We start from the raw sequence: 17,913 nt of genomic DNA on the forward strand, positions 1-17,913 counted from the left end.
CCCTGCTACCATACTATCGTGCTACCTTCCGGCCTGCCTGCCTTCCCTCTCCCTAGCAAATAACCACTGAACTGCACATCCTTTTCTTTAGCGTGGTCTCTTCCATTCCTTCTAAAATGTCACCATCCCTTATCCTCCAGTCCTGTGGGTCATCCTGGTCCTAGTGTTCTCCAAAAGTTCCAAAACCACACTTCAAGAAACAAAGCTTTATATAAATGATTTAAGCCTTATTTCTTAACTTTGGGGCAGTTTGTTTTCAGAGGTCAATCAATCAATCATTCAGTCGTATTTATTGAGTGCTGTGTGCAGAGCACTGTACTAAGCGCTTGGGAAGTACAAGTTGGCAACATATAGAGACGGTCCCTACCCAACAGTGGGCTCACAGTCTAGAAGGGGGAGACAGAGAACAAAACAAAACATATTAACAAAATAAAATAAATAGAATAGATATGTACAAGTAAAATAGAGTAACAAATACGTACAAACATATATACATATATACAGGTGCTGTGGGGAAGGGAAGGAGGTAAGGTGGGGGGGGATGGAGAGGAAGGAGGGGGCTCAGTCTGGGAAGGCCTCCTGGAGAAGGTGAGCTCTCAGTAGGGCCTTGAAGGGAGGAAGAGAGCTAGCTTGGCAGATGTGGGGAGGGAGGGCATTCCAGGCCAGGGGGATGACGTGGGCCAGGGGTCGATGGCGGGACAAGCGAGAACGAGGCACGGTGAGGAGATTAGCGGCAGAGGAGCGGAGGGTGCGGGCTGGGCTGTAGAAGGAGAGAAGGGAGGTGAGGTAGGAGGGGGCGAGGTGATGGAGAGCCTTGAAGCCGAGGGTGAGGAGTTTCTGCCTGATGCGTAGGTTGATTGGTAGCCACTGGAGATTTTTGAGGAGGGGAGTAACATGCCCATTCATTCATTCAGGTCATTCATTTCAGTCAATCAATCGGTGTTATTTATTGAGCACTGTGTGCAGTGCACTATACTAGCGCTTGGGAGAATACAACAGAGTTGGTGGGCATGCTCCCTGGCCACGAGGCGCTTGATATTGATTTCTCACTTCATATTCATCCCACACCGTCTGCTTCTTCCATGCCTGTGCCCATGTACAGCTGGTGGAAATTTAGGCACCAGACTGACCTGCCATTACAAATTCACCATCCGGCTATAATTCAGCTATTTTCCATTTGACAACTCCACTAGATCTCCCTCTGACTCCTACACCCACAAGCCCCACCAACATTTCCAGAACTTCACCACCTCCCTCCTGAAGCCCCCACCCTCACCACCACCCACTGCCTGCCTCCCTCCCTAACCTCTACTGACCTTATCAACTACTTCACTGGTAAAATTGAAGCCATCAAGAATAAACTCCCCAAATAACCCACATAGCAGCGTGGCTCAGTGGAAAGAGCATGGGCTTTGGAGTCAAAGGTCATGGGTTCAAACCCCAGCTCCGCCAATTGCCAGCTGTGTGACTTTGGGCAAGTCATTTAACATCTCTGTGCCTCAGTTACCTCATCTGTAAAATGGGGATTAAGACTGTGAGCCCCCTGTAGGACAACATGATCACCTTGCAACCTCCCCAGAGTTTAGAACAGTGTTTTGCACATAGTAAGTGCTTAATAAATACCATCATTATTATTATTACCACTGCCATTTCCTCATCTTTCACCAATGGCCTCCTTCTAGCCAAATCCAAAGGGTGAGCTATACCCTGCCCTAATCCTCCACTGCCTCTCAGCTGCCGTTGATACTGTGGACCACTCCCTTCTCCTTGAAGCATTACTGGGCTCCGCTTTTGCCGATACTGTAACAACCTTGTTCGCCTCCTGCCTCTCTGACCATCCCTTCTCAGTTTTGTTCGCTGGGAGTTTCCTCATCTTCCCATCCTCTCACAAGGACTGGTTCTGGGTGCCCTACTCTTTTTGTTCTACACTCATTCTCCCCAAATGCTCATCCGCTCTCATGGCTTCAGCTCCATGTGACCAATTCCCAATTCTACCTTTCTAGTTTCTCACCTCTTATAATCCTCATCATCGTCATAATTATAATAATAATGGCATTTATTAAGCACTTACTATGTGCAAAGCATAATTGTAGTACTTGTGAAGTGCTTGCTGTGTGCCAAGCACCATACTAAGATAATCAGATCAGACAGAGTCCTTGCCCCACATGGGTCTCACAGTCCAAGGGGGAGAGAGAACAGGCATTTTAATCCCCATTTTACAAGTGAGGAAACTGATGTGCATATAACTTTAATTCTATTTGTTCTGACGATTTTGACACCTGTCTACATGTTTTGTTTTGTTGACTGTCTCCCCCTTCTAGACTGTGAGCCCACTGTTGGGTAGGGACCATCTCTATATGTTGCCAACTTGTACTTCCCAAGCACTTAGTACAGTGCTCTGCACACAGTAAGCGCTCAATAAATACGATTGAATGAATGAATGAAAGAGGCAGAGTAAGTGACTTGCCACAGGTCACACAGCAGCCAAGAGACAGAACCGGATTCAGAATCCTGGTCCCCTGATTCCCAAACCTGTGCTCTTTCCACTAGGCCACACTGCTTCCCATCAAGTCTACAATCTTGCATCTCATCTTTCCTCCAGAATATCTCCTCTGGGATGTTCTGCCAGCATTTCCAACTCAAACCTATCTAAAACTGAACTACTCATCTTCCCTCCTAAACCCACTCCTCCAAACTTGTCCAATTCCATCAATAATACCACCATCCCCCATTGCCCCGAAAGCCAGCACCCTCAACACCTCACGTCAAAACAGCTTGGAAATTCTCCAGTTCTTCCTACATAACATCTCCTAGATCCATTCCTTTCTCACCACCCAAACAGCTACCATCCTGGCCAAGCTCTCATCAAATTGCAGTTTATCTGTATCAACCTCTTCACTGGTTTTCCTGTCCCCAGTCTCTTCACCCTCCAATTAATACTATAAGCCAAAACCTTCTCATCATTGGCTTCGAGGCTCCCCACCGACTCTCCCCTTCTGACATTTCTGCTCTCTTCCACGGCTATTCTCCCATCTTACTGTCTTGGCTCCCCCCAAGTTAACCTTCTAATTGTACCTCACTTCCACCCTCCCATACATTGCTCCCCTGGCAGGGAACATCCGCTTTCTCCCCAAATCAGACAGACCACAGCTCTCCCAATTTTCAAAGCCCTCTGTTCAATTCCCCAGACCCCACCCAAACTGTCAACCAGCCATTTCCTGCACTCATAAATTTATACTCGTCCTCCACACTTGGGTATACCATTATTCAATTATTTTAATTACCTCAGCTATAAATACTTTGAAGTCTGTCTCCCCTGTTAGTGTTTAAGCTCCTTGTGGGCATGGAGCACGTCCTTTATATTGTATCTTCCCAAAGGCTTAGTACAGTGGGAGCTCAATAAATACTACTACTAACAAATTATTAAGGAAAGCACCTGTAAATGACCACAGAGTTCTCTGGTATTGAGATAAACTAGCGGCAGTTTCCGTTTAAAGCTTATCCATATTTTGGGTCACTAAACTTCTTTTGGTTGAGTCACTTTTAAGTTTAAACCATGTGATAAGCCACATCTAAATTTTGCAAAAATATAAACCTCCCCCTTCCATACCACTGCAATAAAAATATACAAAATGTGCAAAGCACCCTTTAAGCAAGCTATGGTGGGAAAAAATAAATAAATTCCCATCTCTGGTTACCCACTTGCCCCCCTTCTGGATCAGAGGGCAGTGTAGCCAGAACTGTGAGACTCAGAAATCCTGAGTGCAATGCAACAGAAGCTGTATGGAGCAGTCCTGCAGTTGCTGGGATCCCCTAGAAACTGGTCCAAATGGGAAGAGGAATTGAAGGAGAAGTGGTCTGAAGCTACCCACAGACTCCTGTCCCCCCTTGCCAATTACTGAGGCTTTTTCCTAAAGAGGAGGAGAAGCCGAGGGAATACTCCAGGCAGCTCCCTCACTAACAACAGAGGAGGGGTATAAGAAAATGTGGTGGGTCTGGAGTGGGAGAGCAGTATCCGCAGGGCCTAGTGGAAAGACCACGGGCCCGAGAGTCAGAGGACCTGAGTTCTAATCCCAGCTTCGCCACTTGTCTGCTGTGTGACCTTGGGCAAGTTGCTTTCACTTCCCTGGGCTTCAATTCCCTCATCCGTAAAACGGGGATTAAATCCTCCCTCCGATTTAGACTGGGAGCCCCAAGTGGGACAGGGTGTGTGTCTAACTTGATTCTCTTGTATCTCCTCCAGTGCTTAGTACAGTCCCGGACACACACGAAGGGCTTAACAAGTATCATTTAAAGAAAGGCAAAAAGAAGAAAAGCAACCAGGGCATGCAGGTGTGCTCGCTAGTGTGCCAAATTATCTCCCCACTTGCCCTGGGAAGCTGGGGGCCTATTATTATTTCTGTTTTCTTTTAGAAATCTGGCACCTCATTTTTCAGCCTTCCCTTACCCCAAATTCATTTCTCTGCCCAAGATACCCTAACTACCTCCCGATACATCTTTCCTCCCCCTATCATTCAAAAGAGAGTTTGAGCAAGGGGAGGTGTGAGCAAGTCTCAACCCCAAAAAGAGCAGATCCAGGGCAGCCTAGACTCCTTGACAATCGTGCAACAATTCAGCCCTAACACCAGCACTACTTCCTGCCTAGCTGAGGTGTCTGGGGTGCTCGGTGCCAGCTTCAGAGCCCTAAATAGCTTTGGAGAACGTTTTGCTCCTATCCCTATGAACCCCAGGCTAAACCAACTAAGAGCTGGAGTAAGAGACTTCTAATACCCTCCTTTAATAGCTAAGTTTGTTGGTGGGTGTTTTTTTTTAATTTTCTAACCACTTTCAACCTAGAATAGCTGAATCATAATGTAGGCTTGTACCTAAAATCAAGTCATCTTTGGGCTAACAAACATTTCCTCAGGTCAAAAAATTTGCTCTGGCCAGATACATGCTCACCAACCCTTTCCCCCTATATGCCTCCTAGCCATACTCCACTTTAACAATCAATTGTATTTACTGAGCGCTTACTCTGTGTGGAGCACTACTATGTCCTTGGGAGAGTACAGTGTAACAGAGTTGGTAGGCACAATCCCTGCCCACAATGAGCTCACATTTTATCTACTGTGAAGAAAAAAAAGAATTCCCCTTCCTCCCTACCCTGGTCACCAACACAAACCTAAGGGGAAAAAAAAAAACAGTTTATTGACCTTCTTTCAGGTCTGCTGCTTGATTAGCTCTACACCTGTTGTCCAAGCTTATTTCCTGAAGACCATGAGTACAGGAACCCATGCTAATCTGCAGGGCTGCATTATTAATCCACTTGGAAAACAGAAGGTGACCGCACCACAATCAGTAACCCAAATTAATTTATTCAATTGTATTTACTGAGCACTTACTGTGTGCACAGCACTGTACTAAGCACTTGGGAAATACAAGTCGGCAACATATAGAGACGGTCCCTACCCAACAACGGGTTCACAGTCTAGAAGGGGGAGACAGACAACAAAACAAAACCAGCAATTTGTAGTCTATCCTGCACAATAATAATAATAATAATCACGATACTTGTTAACCGCTTACTATGTGCCAAGCACTGTTCTAAGCACTGGAATAATATTACCTTGGCTCATGCACGTCTTTGAGGCCAACCAGCTACTCTGTCTGGTAAGAGCCCCCCTTCCTTTGGCGCAAATATAACTTTGGTTTTAAAAAGTACACGTGACCCACACAAACATGGACAAAAGTCAGATTTAATACTTTTGTTTCCAACGTAACAATAAATGAGCGGTGTATTTTTTAATATAAAATTGAAACAGGGCTGTCTGGTTCACCAACCAATACTGACTGGTTTGGAATCCGGTTTCAGCCGGTGATTGGCTGACAGGACTGGCCCAGCGGAGGGGTGGGGACAGGGGAAAGGAAAATGGGGAAGAAGAACAGGGAAGAGGGAACCAAGGAGGCAAGTGGGCTGGGACCTGAAGGAGAAAGACAGGAGGAGTAGAATCAGCCTCGGGGGAGACTTGCTGCTTTTCTGGGAGCAGTAGCACTGACTAGGATGGTGACTGGGGGGGGCGGAGAGGAGCAGGGCCATGAGCCCTTAACTTATGTTGTGTGTTTCCCAAATGTCGACAAGACAGTGCACACAGTAGGCACTCAGTGATGATGATGATGATGAAAATAATGACTGTTCATGCTAATGAGGGAGAAAGTAGTCAAAACAAAACAAAAAAAAAAAAAAAAAACCACAGAGGGACTGCCTAATTACTTCATTGATGGGTACTCCTCCCAGCTGCTCACCTGCAACTAAAACCAGACTTGGTGGTTCAACATTTCCAACTGTTCAGATTCATCCACGATGCTGTTTTTTTTTTTAAAAAAAAAGGTATTTGTTAAGCTCTTACTATGTGCCAAGCACTGAATTAAGTGTTGGGGTAGATGCAAGCTAGTCAGGCCGGACACAGTCCATGTCCCACATGGGGCTCACAGTCTTAATTCCCATATTATAGATGAAGCAACTGAGGCACAGCAAAGCCAAGTGACTTGCTCAAGGTCACAGAGAAGTGGTGGAGGTGGGATGAACCTTGGTCCTTCTGACTCCCAGGTTCGTGCTCTATCCACTAGGGTACTCTGCTTCTCTAAATTTTCAAAGCACAGAGGTCATTTCTTGGGGTTTTATAGTTTTCAAAGTGTGTAAGAGAAAATAGGAACAGTCTTTAAACATAAGAATGGAATTTGGGAAGATCAAGACAGGGCAGGCAGAGATGGGAAAGTTAAAAGAAAGACAAAAACTCTACGAATACAAACTGTGAATGTCTGGCTAGATGCCGTTAGAGAAGAAAAATATTGTGGGGGGGGGGGGTCCTTATGGAACATACACTGAACATGTTATTAACTCAGTAATGTTAGTCTGTGCTCATCAGATTATAATGTCCAAGAACCGTTATTCCCAGCATTGGGAAGGCCTTTATTAGAATATGGATCTTGTGTGGGATTTCACATTTCCAGACGGGTATGTAGAAAACAGAGGGGAACCAAAGGCTAGTCATGAAAAATTAAAAGTTTGGGAAAAAGAATTTTCCCCAAAAGGCTATAAGGTTTTGCGATTATTTAGCTTGAAGGATAGAGGGCTGAGGTGAGATTAATAATGGTCTTCTAATAAACGAAGAGGGTGGTGACTAGCTGTCCTCTCCATTAATTTAGAATGAGAGAAAGATAAGCAAAAGGAGTAAAGATGGGCTTAGGGAAGAATTTCTTGGTTGAAAAGCAGCCGTGTAAATCAGCATAGGATCATAAGCCTTGGGATCACAAGAATCAGGCCAAAGGCAAGTGAAAATGTTAATAGAATTAATTTTTTTTTTAAATGCAGGACTGGGAGAAGATATGGTTCTGGTTCTAATCTATTTGCCTGTGTGACCTTGGACAAGTCACTTAACTTCTCTGTGCCTGTTTTCTCATCTGTAAAACAGGGATTCAATACCTGTTCTCCCTTCCACTCAGACTGGGAGCCTGGGAACAGGGACTGTGTCTGACCTGATTGCAGTCTACCAACCCCAGTGCTTAATACAGTGCTTGGTACATAGTAAGGGCTAAACAAATACCAAAATTACTATTATTCTGACTCCTTTAGGCTAACGAAACTCATCATCACAGATAGCTACTGCTATCTGTGGCAGTGAGCTTGGTGGCAAGCATTACTGAGAAGAAGTCAGTTAACTTCTGCAAGGCTGTTAAGATTCGGAATGCGATATTAAGGGAAGTTATGGAAAGTCCTCAATTGATCTTTAGGAATAAGATAAACCAGTTTTGCAGGTAGAGAGTGAGAAATGCAAAGATAAATTTTTGCTAGGCCCTATGTATTCCTTCTCCATCCACACCCCTACTTTTCCCTTTAGATGGTTCATTTCTTTCACCTTTGCTTTTTGATTAAAGCCGTGAGAAACATGGGCAGCAGCCTCAGTATTCACCACCTCCCTCCTCTCTCCACCCAATCTGATGTCAACATTGTTTATCTTATAGCAGCAGAGATAGAAACAATTTTGAACGTTCAGTGGGAGGTGAGTACTTGTTAGCGGGGGGGGGGAGGGGGAGGGCACTCCATTTCCACCCCACCGCAATCACTGCTGGCCTTGGGAGTAAGCTGAGGCTTCACATGCTGATCCCCTCCAAAAACTTTCAATGCTCAAGGCCTGAGGGAACAGATAAAATTGGCCACAGTAGCAGCACCAGAGGCGTCAAAATTTCTAGTGGGGAGGGGGAATCATTCCTACTGGTTGTTGGTAATAATAATAATGATGGCATTTGTTAAGCGCTTACTATGTGCAAAGCACTGTTGGTACAAATGAGCCTTTCAAAGCTAGGACAGATGACCATCTGACTAGAGTAACTAAACTGCCTATTCAGATTACATGAAAACTGAGGCCAGAGGATGGGCCTCAGTTGCAGAATGACCTCCTGAAACATTTTTGTCCTGTAATACAGGATCATGGTCTCTATGGATTACATTCAAAGGCCCTGGGGATGCCAGAAAATGCTAAAATTGACATTTCCACAACTGTATTCTGGTGGCACGGTACTTTTTACTTACCAAGCCCCTCACTGCCATGCGTTGGCAAGATGCCCCTGAGAAGTGGAGGACATCTCTACTTAAGAGATGAGGAAACAGAAAAGCTATGTGACTTAAGACTGCACAGTAGTGTCAGAGTCAAAATTAGACAGCAAGACTCACCATTATTGGACCATATGACAAAAATAATGGTCCCTAATGAAAACGACCAAGTCTTTTGCATTTTCCTTTTTGCTCACAAAAACAATGTGATATGGATGACTCTAGCTGTCCTCGTTAAACAGAGGGAAATGTCACGGAGCAAGTTAATGGTAGAGTTTCTAGTCGGCTGCGCAGTACATTAAGCCACATTATCCCTACTTAACTGAAAAGAGAAGAGCCGCATGACTCTGGCAGGGATCAGTAACAATTCATAGTGGGTTAGTGGTAGAAAAATATGATTTCACTCATTATTATATCCAACAGGCTTATGGGAGAGGGGGCTCATCATCTTTTGGTAGAGTATATATATGTCCTGCAAGGATAATTAAGAGCCTCAATGGAAATTTAAGATGCTTATATAAAAAACGTTTTGTGCACTGATCCTGTTGAAAACTGCTAGATGACAAATTCTTTGAGGGCAGGGGTCATTCATACTAATTTTATTACGCTCTCCCAAGCGCTTAGCACAGCACTTCGTACGTCGCAGGTGCTCAATAAATGGTATTGATTGATTTACCACACACATGCACCCGTGACCTAGCTTACAGTAAGACTGTATGTCTGTTGAAGATTGGTCTATCGAGAGGAAAAGCACTATACAAAGGGAAGATGTTCCACTTGAAATTGAACCTTAAGGCTGTCTGGGATGGTTAGGTTATGACTTACAGGCAAGGGAATGGACTAAGGGTCTTCTCAAGGAACTTTCCAGCCCCTGTGAATCCAATGCTGTTATGCCACCTTCGGCTGGATGCAGAGAACTAACAAGAATAGCAAGACTGGGCCTGTCCAAAAATAAAACTGGATGAATAATCACTAAGGAACACCAGATGTTCCAGGAAGCAACAATGAAGATGAAACAATAAGTCACCTTTCTTCCATCAGACAACACTTTAAAGCCAAAGGGTGTTTGCTGCTGTCTTTGGGATGAAATGTAAAATTGGGACCTCAACAATTTGTAGAGCACTTTGCAAAAGGAAATATGCTAGCCAACATGCTCTGGCCTAATCCCAATGACATTAGTCAATCCAAAGTATTTATTGTCTATCTACTGAGGGTAGAGCACTATACTAAGCACTTGGTGAGTACAATGGAGGTAGAATACAATTCTTGCCCTCAAGAAGACAAAAGGGGAAGAGAGAGACACAGAACTATTTACAACAGGGACAAGAGAAGGGAAAGAGATGGATAAGTGAATAAGTGCTTAAATAGTAGAACAGGTAAATAAATATGTACCTACCTAAGTGCGCTTCAGTGATGAGATGGTTGGTACCTGGGAGGGTATGGCCTGGGGAGAAGAAAATTAATTGGGGAAGACCTCCCAGAGGAGGCGGGATTTCCAGTGGGCTTTGAAGATGGGGAAAGCTGTGGTCTGGCAGATTCCAAGCAGGGGAGGGAAATTCCAGGAAGGCCTAACGGGAAGGGCATGAGCAAGGGGGCCAGAGCTACCTCATTGCTTAGTACAATGCTTGGAACATGGTAAGTCCCAAACAAATACCCTGATATAAAAGGAGGGGGCGGGAGGTGAGAACAAGAGCCAGTGAGACTTGGTGCATTTGGGAGGTGTGTAGAACACAGGGGTGGAGAGTAGCAAGCAAAGAGGGCATAGAAGGAAGCAGGAAAGAGCTGGTGGAGAGTCTGGAAGCCAATGATCTGGCAGACGTTTCTGCTTGGTGAATTTGGAAATACAGAGCCTCCGGAGGGTTTTGGGGAGGGACGTTTTAGGAAGATGATTTGGGATGTGGAGTACGGTACAAACCGAAGACGCTGGGGAGTGGGGAGGGAGGATGGAGGCAGGAAGACCAGGGAGGACCTGGCAGATCTGCTAGTAGTTTCATTTGAATACAGATTCTTCTTCTGTAGAAATCTAGTGAACTCCTGCTTACTGCACCCCAGCGGCCATGTTCTATTACCTAGGTGACTGCATTTAGTAGTAGGAAAAAAAAAAAGGCAGGATTTAATTTCATCCCAAAGCATCTAAGGCCTTGGTTTCATGGTTCTTTGGGCGGGGGAGGGTTTTATTGCCCTATCAAATATTTTTGGATACAAAGTTGGGATTTACAGCTAGCAGTAGCATCGTTGGCACAAATTCAGTGAGTAAGTGGCAAACAGCAAATGATTTTTTTAATTGTATGTCAAGTTGAATAATCTCTCAGGGAAAAGGGCCTGCTGCCTCCTTCCTTTCCCACCTCCCAACCCCTCCCCCACCAGCACGGCCTCCCTGCTGTGCAAAGAGCCCTTTGTCCTGCCCTGCACTTATTTGGCTGTTTGGCCATATTGACAGGGCCTACTGGAGGCATAATAAGGGAATCAGTCTGACATCAGCAGCTGGCAGCTTGCAACAACAACAAAAAATCTTCCAATTCTACTTTCAACCAAATACTGCTGCAACTATCTCTGTTCCTCCCCCACTGCACCTCTGTAGACCTTGAATTTCTGTTCCCAATTTTAATGCACTTCCCAAATACAGGAGGGAAGGAAGTAAGACAGTCTTTCCTCAAAGTGGTTACCATGCCTGAAGAAAAAGCTCAGGGGTCAACCTCAAACAGAATCTAACTCTGGGTTGGCTGACTCCTGAGATGACCGCACTTCTCTTTGCTTGTAATGTGAATCCCAGGACTTCAGGGCTTTTTCTTTGTGTGCCTTTCCCTCACCCTTCTGACCTACCTCAAATATTCCCACCAAGCGTCTTGGATTTTGAACCACCCCACACTTTCCTGTCATCCCTCAATCTGCCTTGAGGGGACAACAGACTAAACTAGCTGAAAACACGACCCCATGCATCTGGCAAACTGGCCAAAATTGACCAATCTAGGCCACTGTCCTAATTCTCCTCCCCATTTTTATACCAGGGGAAACTGGGTGGCTCCCAATGTTCTGGAAGAACCAAGAGGCAGAAGAAAGATGAAGTGAATGTGTGTAAGGAGAAAGAATACCCAGAAAAAGCAAAAAGGGCATTTTCCAAATTCAGTTCTAAATGAACCTCAGCTCTCCTGCCTCGGTTCCTGGGGCAAAATAGGTTAGCTAAGGAGTACACTGAAGCTTACTCTCATTTTTCCTGCAAAATAACTGGTAGATCCATGGTAACATGGTTTGCTGAAGATAATTAAAGCTCTCCAGCCACAAACACACTGCGTTCTCCTATAATGCAGACGGTTACGCTCTTGACGAACACCACGTTTAGGAAAGCTCACGTTCTAGTACGCGTGCCTTGGCCAAGGCCGCGCACAGGCACACAACTGTTTCTTCCCACACGGTACCATGGTCCACCCACGCAGCCACACACTGTTGGAAGAACGCTCCTTAACCGTGTCCCCCACCCCCACCCCCACTGCCACCCCCCAAGACATGTAGTAAAAACATGCGTGTCGGAAGAACTGGGTGTGGCAAGAGTCTCTGAATCCTCAGGCCTACCAACTGTGGCCATCAGAGTCACTGACTGGGATCTCTTCATCCATCTTAAAATTATGGACACATCTTATTTCTCCACTAAGAGGGAATTGATCGCAGGCATAGGAGTCTCCTTAGAGGAGCGGAGGGGAAAAAACCCCAAGAGGCAAGACCTACAATCGTATATTTGGTGGAAAACTTAGAATGCCAGCTTACCATATATTTGTCAATCTTCTGAAATGAGAGGCTACACACTCTTCCAATACTTGTTTGCAAAAGGGGGAGCTCTGACCTAAAAGGGTTTCACTTTATGGACATTTCAAATGATCACTTGGTTTATTACTAAATCAATTCGCTAACCAGCTATGCTTCCAGTGACCCCTGATTGTCATAACCACGGCTTAACGTTTCATAAATTACTTCCAATGTGGGTAGGACGACAGAGGCAGAACTTTCCATTTTTACTACTGTTAGGATATACATGGTAAAAAAAAAAAAATGCCGGTCATTGAGCAAATGTAACTAGCTAAATCTCATACAGGGGTAGATTAGTTTTAGAACCATGGGAGGTAAGTGGGATAAAAAATGGCTCTCAGGCAGAATGGTCGTGTTCTAGAACGAACAAGCCCTCCAACTTAAGGAGGTTGCAGACAACGTTGTGTACCTTACAGTTTTATGTAAAACAACAGCCAATATGGGTGAAAAAAGTTTATTTATTTGATAAGGCGTTTTTCGGCGTGCTTACATTGTAATTCAAATGTAAAAATCAACATTAACCGTACAGTCTTAGAAGAGCTTTGAACACTATCTCCAATAAAAGGTATATTTCATTAAGTCCATTGGGGTGCCGGGGCTAGCGCCAGGGGTGGCAGACTTCGTACACCACGAATGGTAAAAACTCGCTTCTGTTCATCTTGGTCCTGTGTCACAAATACTGGAATCACAACTACACGTTAGCGAGGTCTCGGAGACATCAATCGGAACTAGCCAAAAATCTTATGAAATTATAACGTCATTAAGCATGTAGGAGTCTCGCATTGAAACAGGCCATCGGCTAAGAACTGTATGTAGTTTGCTGGCTGTCTGAACAGTGGTTCTTATTCAAGTACCTCTATACTTAGACTGCTCTGCTCGTACTCACTGAGATCTTTATGAAGAAGAGATGCTGGAGGGAGTTAAGTTGCTCAGCTGCAGTCTTCTCGGGTGTCCAGTCCTAGCCTTACTTTCTGCTCATTCCTTCTGGTCTGTACCATCTCTCTGTGATTGGGTCCAGGTGGATCGGGTCCAAGGACTGTATCCTTGTGACATTAGGAGACCAGATGTACTTCATGCATATTGTGTCAACTTAAATAAAAGAGTCAACTCTCTAGGAACCCTCGAAAGTTGGGGTGTCAGGAGCAATGGCCTAACAACAAGAAAGGACTTCGGCCGGACACATTAGCTTTCATTTGGGAAATGGACCAGTCCTTCTGGGTTTATCCTCCTTAGGTTCCAGGGTCTAGTTTAACAGAACGTTACCTATGACCTGTGAATGCAATATTCCCTCACAAATGGCACGTTGAGGTCTGGCGTATCCACCCATTCTACAAACAGAAATTCTATTCAATAAGACAAATGAGGCCTAGTCAATAGAGGGGAGGAAGGAGATACAAAACGATAAGGAAAGTATTTGGCTGGATGAGTGAGAGGCTGCAAGGAATGGAGGAAAACAAAGTGTAGAGTCACCGAAAACACGCTGCAACTACTTTTTTCTACTGTTTCCTAGGGGGAATCTTTATGCTCGTTACCTCGGTTAGGCGTGGACTTAAAATACGAATTTGCTTGGGATTGTCAGTGACACACTAGCACAAGTCTCTCTGGGTACTAAATAACTCAAATAAAATCCAGTCTCCAGCTGCTGAGATCCATAAATTGAGTAGAAGGAGGTTATGAATTGTTAATTCCCCTCTCTCCGCATACACAAAACCAAACCAGATTATTAGCGGTGAAAATTCCCAGGAAAGCAAGGTTCCTACTCGGAACATGAACCAGCCATCTCCTAAGTGCAGTTCCCTGCAGCCAACAGCATTAATGGACGCTGCACTGCTGTCCTTCCCTGGAGACAGCAGCCAGCACTACTCAAGCTTCTCACGTAGCAACCAGAGCTCTGGAGCCAGCAGCTGCTGCTGCCTTGTATACTTACCCCTGTGATCCAACCTAGAGGAATACCCCACTTCTCACCCCACCCAGCCCCTTTTTTGTACACTTTTTTTTCTGATCGATGCGCTAATCCAGAAAGCCTAGAATTGGACATTCAGGGAGAAACAATCCAAAGGCCCCCTTCTTAGTTCAACATGGAAGCTTTTCTAGCAGAGAAACCACTTGCCTCGACCCAAATTTCCACTTTTACCCCCCCCCCAAAAAAGCAACAATATGGACACTGGAATTTGGGAACAATTCACAGGAAAAAATTCTTAAAACACCTATAATCCAGAGTGTAAATTTGCTGCCAAAGCGACTGAGACCCTGATGTCATGCCCTACAAAAGGAAATCATAATTCATTCATTCCTCTGCCCCGAGTGACAGCCTGAGTAAACCTTGAACACTCCAATCACATAATGGGCCAGAATGCCTGTGGAAAGCAACTACCCTCCAGAGAAAATTGGAACAATCCCAATTTTTCAAATTATGGTCCCTGTATTCTCCAGGACACGAGGCCTCAAAACCCTTTACCTGGGGTGTATGTTACTTGATTCTTAAAAAGGCCTAGATTTCAGACCATTTAAAATGCTATAGTGTTTTTCACTTGCAAAGTGATATGCAGCAGCAACTGAGTAACCTTCGGAAATATATTCTTCTCACATCATGGGAGTATTTCCTTGAAATGTATCAAAAGCTATCACCAGCTGGCTCGATACGGGGGGTGGGGGGGGGGGGTTCCCTTGGTCATTTATGAAGTAGGTCTCCAACCAACAAGGATGGGAAACATTGAGCTGATGTGACCTTGACATAATTACATGTCGATAAAAGCAACTTTTCTTTTCGTCGGGTGCTGAGGAAAATGGAGGCAAAGCTAAGGATTCACCCATCATGATAAGAACATCCCATGAGAAAATGGGAGAAACGGACTAAAGTGCACACAAACCCCACTGGAGCCTGGAGCTCTAGGCAAGAAATGAGTTATTAGCGTACACATTGCACAAGTAACATGAGAAAGCAGAAAATGCAGGTCAAATACGCACCCTCGCTCCAGACCAGCAGAGCTGGCTGCAGCATCAGGACCCAGGGGAAGAGACCACTCACTGGTGGAAAGTGAGACAGTCAAAGGAGCTTCAGAAGAGATTAGCATAGAGGGGGCTTTCCCAACATTTAAACTTTCCCTCTTTCTCTAAACCTTCAAAGTCTCGACTCCCACTACAACCACCCACTTCCCATCCCTTGATCGCCAAGACACAGGGAAAAGGGAATCCAGAACTCAGTTGCTCCGACTCAGAGCTCTTCCCAACAGATTCCCCTCCACGCCCAAGAGAGGGAAAACGCCACAATCTGGCTCAACTCCAGCCTTCAGTCCTACAAATCGGATGACCCTGGTTCACTCTTCAAGAGATACTGGTTGCCATGAGAAAGCTAAGAATGAGTGGGGGGTGGGGAGGAGGGCAGACGAGGAGGCAGTGGCTACTGTGCGGGAAAGCACTCTAAGATGCACAAGGAGAAGAGTCCAGGAACACACTATTTGGGGGGCGGGGGACGGGGAAAGAGAGAAGGGAATGGAGGGGAACAAGGCCCCCAGAGGCGGATTAGAGTTGCCACAGGGCCTCGCAAGGGAAAGGTATGCATCTGTGTTTGGGGGGAGGGGTAGGAAGGGACTGTTCCCGGGTATGGGGCAAACGTGTACTACACTACTAGGTAAAGAAGGCCGTTTCGAGAAAAGGGGTGAAAAGAGGAGTTGGGGTGGGTGAAGTGCCCTGACCCAGGACAGGCATGAAAGGGGGATATAGCCCAATTCGGGCGATGGGGGAGTGGTGGGGAGGAAACTACCCTAGGAGAAGAGTGAGAACAAGGGAGGGGGGGGCGGTAAGAGAGAGAGAAGGAAGGAGGAATTTGAGGTGGCTCTCCCAGGAGACGAGGGAGGCCGAAGGAGAACATCCTCCGGGCTTCCTTCTTTCCTGGACTACAACAGGTCAGGCCTGAGTCCTGGCAGAACAACCCTGGGTGTGAACCCCGGTGCAGGTCTCTTCGAAAGCCCCTTACCTGTGTCCCAGGCGCTGTAGGGCCCGGGCCCGGCTGTGATGCGCGGCACTCCCGAGGCAGCAGGACTCACGCTAGGCCCGCGCGGCGCCGCGGCGTTTCCTGGCCGGGATGGCCGTGCCTATGGCGGGCTGGGGGCAAGAGGCGGAAGGGACCGGGGGCTGGCAGACTGGCGGGCTAGGTGGGAGATAGACAGGGAGAGAGCGAGCTGGCTGGCTGGCTGGCGGGCGGCGGCTGCCCCTCCCCCAGCAGTACAGCAGTAGCGGCGGCGGCGGCGGCGGCAGCAGCAGCTCCCTTAGTCCGCTGCCCGAGCGGAAACGCCACTGACCGCACGGGGATCCCCGGCACCGGCGCCAGGGGCACCCGGGACACGCCCCCTTCCGCCCTGCCATTGGCCGGTCCACCGCCAATCAGAAGGAGCTGCCGGGACCGCCAAGAAAAGAGGCTGTGCGGGGGCCGGGGCGGGGAGAAGAAGCCACCTTCCCACCGTCTAGGAGACGGGGAAGGACGAGCGGCGGTGGGGCGAGACGAGGGCAAAGAGACGGGAAGTAGCAAGTGGCAGTGGGAAGAGGCGATGGCAGGGCTTTCCGCGCGGTAAAAGTTGAGGGCTGGGCGCCGCCTGCCATCTGCCGTGCCCAAAGAGGGAGGGGGACAGGGAAGCAGAGGGAAGGAAAGGATAGAACGGAACGGAACGGAACGGTGTAGCGTCTCCCGCAACAGGAGGAGCTACGTTGGGCTGGCTCCGCCTCATCTCGTTGACTGGGCGATTCGGCGCAGCCTGGAGGACCTCTATGGCGGCTTCTCGGTGGGGGGCGGCTCTTGGCGGTTCCGGCCTCGAGAGCATGCAGACGCCTAGGGAGTCGGACCCGTTCACGGGCGGGCTAGGTAGAACGGGACTGGGGGGGGGGGGGGAGAGAGAGAGAGAAGGGCGCCCCTAAAGAGTGGGCCGCGAAGATGTCGGCGCTCCTCTCGTCTCCGCCCGCTCAGTGAAAGTGGAAGGCCGGCCCCGCCCCCTGTTTCAGGGGTCGTTCGCTAAGCCCACTGCGGTTTTCCATTGGAGCGCCAAGTTGGGCGGCGGCCTGCCATTGGTTCCGATTGAAGCTAAGCAAGCCACTGAAATGGTTCTAGGGGGAGGTGTCCTGGGCCTCTCACGGTAGCGCGGTCCACCCAGCCGGGGCCGCAGTGCCTGGCTTGCCGGCCCTGCGCAACGTGGCAGGAAGAACGGGGGGCAGGACCGGCTCCAGCAGAAAGCTTTAGGCCTGCGGTCGGTCGGGTGGTGGTGCGTCCTCGTCAACTGCCCCGGCTCTGCGGGGAAAGCCCTCGCCCGGTTCCGAGTCGGCCCGCGACCAGAGGCCGACCCCAGAGAGAAGGGAGGAAGGAAGGGAAGCGATCGGGTTCGGTTTGGGGGGTCCTCTCGGGCGTCGGAAGAGCAAGCCCTAAACGATGATAGGGTAGGACGTTCCCAAATCGGGAAGATACGCCTTCCCGTCCGGCCATCCAGCCCCCCGTCCGAAGAGGGGGGGGCTTTAGCGGAAGGGGAGAGGCCTCT

General features: G+C 47.5%; 1 protein-coding gene across 8 annotated transcripts in view; it reads right to left on the minus strand.

Moving 5' to 3' along the window:
• Nucleotides 1-16,569, minus strand: part of SETD5 (SET domain containing 5) — a 103,468-nt gene extending 86,899 nt beyond the window's left edge. For 6 of the 8 annotated variants that reach the window (XM_038772395.1, XM_038772394.1, XM_038772398.1 and 3 more), the window contains exon 1: nt 16,368-16,566. The gene's annotated coding sequence lies outside the window, so the exon portion shown is untranslated. Of the gene's footprint in view, nt 1-16,367 lie in introns of all 8 variants that reach the window. The other 2 variants (XM_038772399.1, XM_038772400.1) reach the window with 2 other exon arrangements.
• Nucleotides 16,570-17,913: the final 1,344 nt, after the last annotated feature.

The sequence above is a fragment of the Tachyglossus aculeatus genome, chromosome X1, assembly GCF_015852505.1.
Source record: "Tachyglossus aculeatus isolate mTacAcu1 chromosome X1, mTacAcu1.pri, whole genome shotgun sequence".
Classification (NCBI taxonomy): Eukaryota; Metazoa; Chordata; class Mammalia; order Monotremata; family Tachyglossidae; genus Tachyglossus; species Tachyglossus aculeatus.